General features: G+C 40.0%; 1 protein-coding gene across 1 annotated transcript in view; it reads right to left on the reverse strand.

The window, feature by feature from the left end:
• The window catches only part of crppa (CDP-L-ribitol pyrophosphorylase A), a gene marked incomplete in the record, with an annotated part of 44,723 nt that overhangs the window by 436 nt on the left and 38,637 nt on the right, over window positions 1-5,650 (reverse strand).

Raw genomic sequence — 5,650 nt, forward strand, 5'->3', positions numbered from 1 at the left:
TCTTTTACCAAAAATATATTGATGACGATGATGTTCTGTAGGTTCATCGGACCAGAACCTTCAGGCTGGACCGGATCGGTTCTGGTGGTGTGTGAAGCGTCTGGGGTCAAATCAGGGTCAGCTTAAAGTCCATGAAAAACCAGACTGTGGTTCTGTCAGAACCTCAAAGACAGTTTATGTGTTCAGCTGAGAATGTTGGAGGCTACAGCCAATCGACTGATGGTAAGTCCCCTCCCCCCCCCGCTTCAATATATAGATACATTTGATTGAATTTACCTCATTTCTTTAAACATATATATATTAGGGCTGTCAGATTTGTCGCGTTAAAAACGCATTAATCTGACATGTGCTGACATGCGTTTTAAATGTTCTGGAGGTTTAAGCGTGATCCAACCCCAGCATAGCGGTCTGTCTGCCGGCATATTCATGGTGTGAGCTCCGCTGGACACGTCGCTGCATCGAGCTGCAGCCAGAGAACGCGGCGGCAGTAACAGACTGTCAAACTATCCACAGTGTATCCCGCTTTTCTCAGTCTTTAATGTTTTAAAAAACACAAGTTCATTGGAAATGATAAATCTCTATTTCATTTATTACTGTAGTTCAGCAGAGGAGGAAAAGATTTGGTCCTGACAAAAAATGAACATGAAAGTGTTATGGAAATGTTATTTTTGATGTTTTTTATTTTATTTTACTGAACGTTGATTGAAGTTTTGAATTTAAAATGCCCTTCACTTGCACTTGGGCTTTTGTTAGTCATTTTATGTTACAGCCTTTTATTGTTAAGAAAGTTTATCTCAATACAATGTTACAAAATAAAGTATTTCTGATGAAAACTATTAATTTTACCATTCTTGTTTTCATGATTTATGTAGAACTGCTAAATTCCACGAAGCACACATTTTTTTCCTTAAAAAAAAGGCCACATGTAAATGTGCGATTAATCGCAAGTTAACACGGGACAATGCGATTAATCGTGATTAAAATTTTTAATCGCCTGACAGCTCTAATATATATATATTTCATCCCTTTAAAACCAAAGCTGTCACCAGCCACACATAAATAATACACACTGCTTAACGATGAATGTAAATCAACTGATTCTCTCATGGAGAAAATCTACATCTGTGTGAAGAGGATTTTCTAAAAAAAACAACAACCTGGAATTTTGTTAGTTACATCAATGGTTGAAGAATCACAGAAGTTAAAACAGCGTAAATACTGGAGCTGAAGCTTCGGTGTTAAAGGGTAAAGGTCACTTCCTGTCTTCTTTTGACCTCAAACTCATGATTAAACTGGAAAGAGACAAATTTTAACTGATGGATGTAGTTAAGGGAATCAAGTCTGACAGAACCGGCGGAGGGAGAATCATGAGGTCAGACCACTGAATTCTGTTTTACTAATTAAATCAACAAAAGGAGATTAAAAAGGTAAATTTGCATTAAACTTGACTAACTTTTTCTCATTTCCTGTCACAGTTGGAGCACTTGAACAGTTTGCAGAACATTAAGAAGAAACATCTGTGAGCAGTCAGCACAATAACAGCATCCGGCTCAATATGAGCTTTTAATCTGAAGGGATCATTCATCGTCTGTCAGATCAGAGCATTCCTCAGGTTGTTATCTTTAGAGGAAGAGACGTTTTCACGATGGATGTGATGAAGACGCCGATCTGGACGTGGGAGTCGCCGTGACTCGGAGCGTCTGAGATGAAGACGCACGCGGCTCCATTATCTTTGTTTTCAGACTGAGAAAAACTGGAACCGCGGCTGCAAATAATATGAAAGCAAATGAAGATCACCAAGGAGGATGAAAGGTCTGAGCTTGTCGAAGCTCCAGCTCTAAATCATTTCCACTCCACAAATCAGGCTTTTGAAATATGAATCCGGCACGTTCAATCAAGTGGAAGCTTGCAGAGCGGAACGCCAGAAGAACTCGGGTTCTTGGTCGACTCGTGCCGCAGCTTAAGGCAACCACAGCTGCCGCTCAGACTTCAGCTGTGGTTGAGGATCGAGGATGGAATTACTGAACAAACTCCGAGTCCCAGGAGGCATTTCATGTCAGGCTGAGAGCCATTCTGATGACGGGAACGAACCAGGAAAGATGGATGTCAGTCAGAAGACGGAGGATCTGCGACCACCAGCCGGTTTGGTCCATGGTTATCCTTCTACCTCGTTTGTGGCCCAAAGCACTTTACAGTCTCAGTCACATTCACACACGGACTCAAACATACAACCGATGACGTAGGGTTTAGTGTCTTACTCAAGAAAAGCTTCATGTTTGTAAAGATCGCCGTTTGTTGGAACCACCTCAATAGTCCTTACAGAGTTCAAAGAGTTTATTTTGTTGTTGCTGTTGACAGCTCGAGTGTTAAAGACCCGTTCCAATGACAGTCGTCTTCTTTTTTTATCATGTTCTTGTAGCATTTTTCTCAAGAAAAAGCTCCAACTAACGATGCAGCTTCTGAAGTGGGCGTGGCCAAAGTCTCCCCTCCCCCTGCGAACACCCGGTCCGACTCACGCTTAGGCCTGCGAGAAATGATGAGTGGAGTGAATTGTGATTCTGGCTCAGATCTGTACGACTGGATCGATCAAATATTGATCGATATTATTTTTGCGCAGCTAATCTTAGCTTGAGGCTATAAGGTCATATGTGAGGAAACGGAGCTCTCAGCGATGGGGAGGGGGGCGGGGTTGCTCTGTGCCAACAGTCCCGCCTACGAACCAGAATTGTATATCTAAAAAACTACTGTGCATAAAAATGTCTTAAAAATGATGATTTGAGCTAAAAACTTCATAATTAAAAGATCACTGGGAACGATTTTACAATAGAATAAAATATGATTGATTGGAACCTGAGAGGGTTCATTCTTGAGTGACCTTCAAACAACACTCCAAGATGTCTGAGACATCTGTAGGATGGAGGGGAGCATCAGCATCCACATCTTCAACAACATCAAGGCTGAGAGCCTTTTTCACGTTCTTCTGCTACGATTGGTGATGATGTGCGTTTAAGTCACCATGTCTGATGAAAAGTCAATGTAAACGAGCGTTTGCTTCTCCGCTAAAAACTGTCACGTTCATAAAGTTTTTAAGCCTGTTTTGGGATCTACGTACAAAACAATGGCCATTGAACCCGCAGTGACAGTTAAACTAGTTGAACTTGGGTTTGGTAGTAACGCATGGATGGTGTCTCTTAATTCATGGAAGTACCAAGTGTTTGAAAATTGATCATCAAGGAGAAATGAATAATTGTTGTTTATACAACACCAAGTCCTTCATATATCAGAATAGAAAGTCTGGAGCGAGACTCACCAGATTCAACATTTCCCACCAAACCTCTTCCAAATATCAGGCAGCGACAGTCCAGTGTGAACACTATATGCTGATGTTCTTGAACGTGCATCCCATACCCGGTGTGAACATACCATCAGAGTGAGGCTGGGGGGTGTGAAGGGAGCGTGGTACATTTGTTTCTGCTGAAACTACAGACTACCAGAAGACGTGATCAGATGGAGACTGTTCTAGGTGTCTTTCTAGGCGTTTTGGGCTCGTGTGTTCTATTGTATGAAACTCTTTCAGCTGGAAGCAAAACGCAGCGAGCGGCTTCTGATTACTGACAGTGGAGAGTCATCATCATCAAAGAAACGAAAGAAAACAAAAAGATTATAACAGTGCAGTGAGATCTAATCCCAGAAATCGACGGTAAGACTCACTGCCACTTTCATTGTGGTGTAACAGCGTTCTCGTGAAATGAGTGAAGAAGATGTGGAGACTTTAGGAAAACAAGCAAATCAAAGAAAAAGCTGTAAGGATCAGTATTGAGTTAAGGAACCAAATTTAAATGTTGGTGTTTTGATGTTGTGTTACCATGGCGCTAATGGAGCACAGAAGAGAAGTTGTGGGAAGAAATCAACATGGAAAACCTTGGTTCCATTTCGTCACATTTTCACGATGGACCTTGAGGTCGTATGAGCCTCAAGGGAACTGAAAGACACAAGGTCAAGATGCTGCCGCTCCTCTATGACCCTCCACGGACCCGGACGACCCACAGAACCTGTTGGAGTCAACACCTGTACAGGTGCATGTGACTACAGTTTATAAGACAAACTCACAGTTTTGTTTCTGTGGATTTGAAATCTCATTCATTCGTCCTCAGTAAAATAATGTCAACATTAACAGACTTTGGGAACTATTTCTGTAATGATTTCATCATTGAGGCCTGCTGGGAAATGTGAGCCTGACGCCATCAGAAGCTGCTCCACTGGAGAAGTAATTGAAGGTGGAGCCGAGGGAGGAGACGCTTCATTTTTGTAATAGAGATGCTGTTGCAGAATCAATACTTTTGCAATATAGTAGTTCTTAAAGTCACTATGAATGTTTTTATTTACAAAAACATTCCCAGTAGTGTTTCAATTACGATTATGAAGTTTTTAACCAAAATCCTAAATGTCTTAAAAAGCCATTTTTCATGTTGATCTGAAGCAACTGTTTTCAAAATCTCCTCGAAGGGGGCGTGGCTTTTGGAGCTCCGCCCCCTTGTCTAATTATGATAGCTCTGTGCTCTGTGAAGATACCATCTTCTCTTCTCCAGAACCTGAACTAGACACTAGGAACAGATGAGGGTTTAGTGCATGTGCAGCAGAGCTGTTGATGGAAAGAAGATCATTCATTCAGACAGAGTCTGTCCAAGACAGTTTGACTGATTTAAAAGGAGAAATACTCAGAATGATTTCTGATCACATTTGTTCTCTTTCAGGAGAAAAATGACTCACAGACATGTTAGAAACTCTAAAAACAGGATTTTCATCAGAGGGACTTTAAGTTTGATGTGTTCTAAATGTAAAAGTGTTTTTAAAAATTCCTGCTTTTTGATCCGGACTGAACCGTTGAATGAACCAAATGTTTTGGGTGTGATAACATTTACTTTATCTAAAGAAAATAAAAAGCCCAGAAGGGAAGTGAATTCTAAAGCTGGTGAAGAATAGTGGGAAACATTGACAGGAGATTCTCCAAAACAAATACATTTCTGATAAAGTTTTCCTGCGTGAGTTAAAAACACGAATTCTTGAAGCTTTTCTCTTTTTGGGACATCATTGAAACGTTTTCATGAAAGACTGCAGCTTAAACATTTACAAGTCTAACTTAAACTCTGACTATTCTGAACTCTGTTTCCATGAGCCTGAAACTGAAAAAAGTCAAATAATTTCTTGAGTGACTGGAGATCTAGGAGTTAAATATGGTATAATGTAGGTGAAATATTTTAGTTTAGATCAGGAACAGAAAACTTCCAGTCAGTTCTATGGACATTTGATCACTAACTCTGAATGTCTGAAACATTCTTTTTAGGGCCGGGTCAATAAAATCAATTTGAATCGATCTAAGCTTAATTAACCAAATAAAGATCCATAAAACAATGTTTCCAATGTTAATGATCTGAAGATTTTTGTTAGAATTCTCCTTTAGAGAATCCATGTCACATTGTATGATATTAACAATCTCAGTATTTCACTGATACATTTACAGTCTGTGATCAGATTAATATAAATAGATTCAAAACATACATAGATTATTAATGTATGTCTAACCAAATGTGTCTAAATGTGTAAACTCACAATTGAATTGAATCGAGCTGTATTGAGCGGATCTAAAGAA

The sequence above is a fragment of the Oryzias melastigma genome, linkage group LG16, assembly GCF_002922805.2.
Source record: "Oryzias melastigma strain HK-1 linkage group LG16, ASM292280v2, whole genome shotgun sequence".
NCBI lineage: Eukaryota > Metazoa > Chordata > Actinopteri > Beloniformes > Adrianichthyidae > Oryzias > Oryzias melastigma.